Source organism: Triticum aestivum, chromosome 2B (assembly GCF_018294505.1).
Source record: "Triticum aestivum cultivar Chinese Spring chromosome 2B, IWGSC CS RefSeq v2.1, whole genome shotgun sequence".
Lineage (NCBI taxonomy): Eukaryota > Viridiplantae > Streptophyta > Magnoliopsida > Poales > Poaceae > Triticum > Triticum aestivum.
The window spans coordinates 776,331,565-776,333,541 of record NC_057798.1 but is presented as its reverse complement, the minus strand read 5'-3'; positions in this window follow the sequence as shown (position 1 = coordinate 776,333,541).

Genomic DNA, 1,977 nt, shown 5'->3' with positions numbered 1-1,977 from the left:
TGGTATCAGAGGCCACAAATTTTTTTCCTCCGCTGCCGATCCGCACCGTCGCCCCACATCCTCTTGGCAAATCGGTAACATCCACTGCATCAGGTGCGGATTCGCTTCGATGAATTCGCGCAAAATCCTGTGCAGGGTTTGATTTGCTCGGCGCGGGAGCCACGGCGCCGTCCAAGCCTTCTGCGCAGACGCGGCAACTCATGGCCGTGATGGAGAATCAGACTTCCAATCTCGCGGCTCTCATGGAGAAGCTGCTCGAGCGCTTCGACGAGGAGAAGGCGGAGGCGGGGAAGCGTGCCGAGGTGCAGGCCGCCTTCAATAGCCAGGTCTCTCACGAGCTCAAGAGCCTCTCAAAACAGATCGGGCTCACCCAAGCCGAGGTCGACGACGTCCGTAAGGGGGCGTCCTCTTCACACTCGTCGGCCCTCTCTGCCAGATCCGACGTGGACGATCCGGCTGCGGGCGTGCTTCAGACGCCGCCGCCCAAGGAGCGACCGCAGCATCAGGCACCACCACCGCCAACCGAGCCGCGCGTGGCTCCGCCTCCGAATGCGTTGCCACATCCGCAGGCGCTAGCCGGCGGCCAGCCGCGCGCACGCCTGGCCAACGACGGTCCGCCGCTGCTCCCAGTACCTGAACAGCCGCCACCACTGGAGCGCGCTTACCACCAACAATCACGCGAGGATTATTTCTCCAAACCACCGAAGCACAATTTCCCTCGCTTCAAAGGGGAATACCCGCGCGTCTGGTTGGATCGATGCTTGGCGTATTTTGAGCTCTACCGTGTGCTGGAACACAGTTGGGTGACTACGGCGACGCTCTATGTGGAGGGGCATGCCGCTCTCTGGTTGCGGGCATTTCGACAGCAGCATCCGATTCTCCGCTGGGATATGTTCAGGCAAGCAATTGAGGAGGAGTTTGGACCGGAAGAATTTGAGTCCCTGATGCACAATCTCTTGCAATTGCGACAGACTGGGGGAGTGACAAAGTACAGACAGCTGTTTGAGGTTCTCATGTACAACTTACTGGCCCTGGATGCAACCCTAAGTCCCAAATTCTTTGTTACACAATTTCTGTTGGGGCTCAAGGATGAGCTTCGCGCGGCTGTACGCCTTCAGGCACCAAACAGCATCACTCGGGCAATAGTTTTTGCAAAAATCCAGGAAGAAGAGCTCGCGAATCTGCACCCCAAGTCTCGACCATTGCCAGCAGGTCGGCCGCCTCCACTGCCTTACACTGCACCAACTCAGGGACGCCCAGCAGCACCAACAACCATGTTGCCAGCGGCGAACCCACCAAAACTGATCGCAGCAGCCAAACCAGCTGCAGACGATTTTGGCTGAGAGCGACAGTTACGAGATTACAGAAGACAACATGGCCTCTGTTTTCGCTGTGGAGAGAAATTTTCCAGAGAGCACCAATGCAAACGCTCCGCCCAATTGTTGACCATCGAGGTTGGAGAGCACGGTGAAGTTTTATCTGATGAGGCTGTGCGTGCTCTGGAGCTGTTGGACGAGCCGGCGGCCGCAAATCCATCGTGTTGTTTACTGTCAGCAAATGCAGTCGATGGCACCGATGCTGCAGAAACTATCCACCTGCGTGCCAAGGTTGGGAACCAAACCATGTTGTTGTTGGTCGATTCTGGCAGTACACACAGTTTTGTTAATGCATCCTTTGCTCAAAGCATTGCGGCAACGACAACGGTGATACCAACAATTGCTGTCAGAGTAGCCAATGGGCAAAACTTACAATGCACGGAACTTGTTCCGAAGCTGAACTGGACAGTTCAAGGTCACAAGTTCACTACAGACATGAGAGTCCTGCAACTCGGAGTCTACGACGTAGTTTTGGGAGTGGATTGGCTTGCCCAGCATAGTACGATGCAGTGCGATTGGAAACTGAAAACAATGCAGTTTGTCAGCGAAGGGGCAGCCGTCCATCTTACCGGCGTCCGCTCGGAGGAGACACCAGCCATCA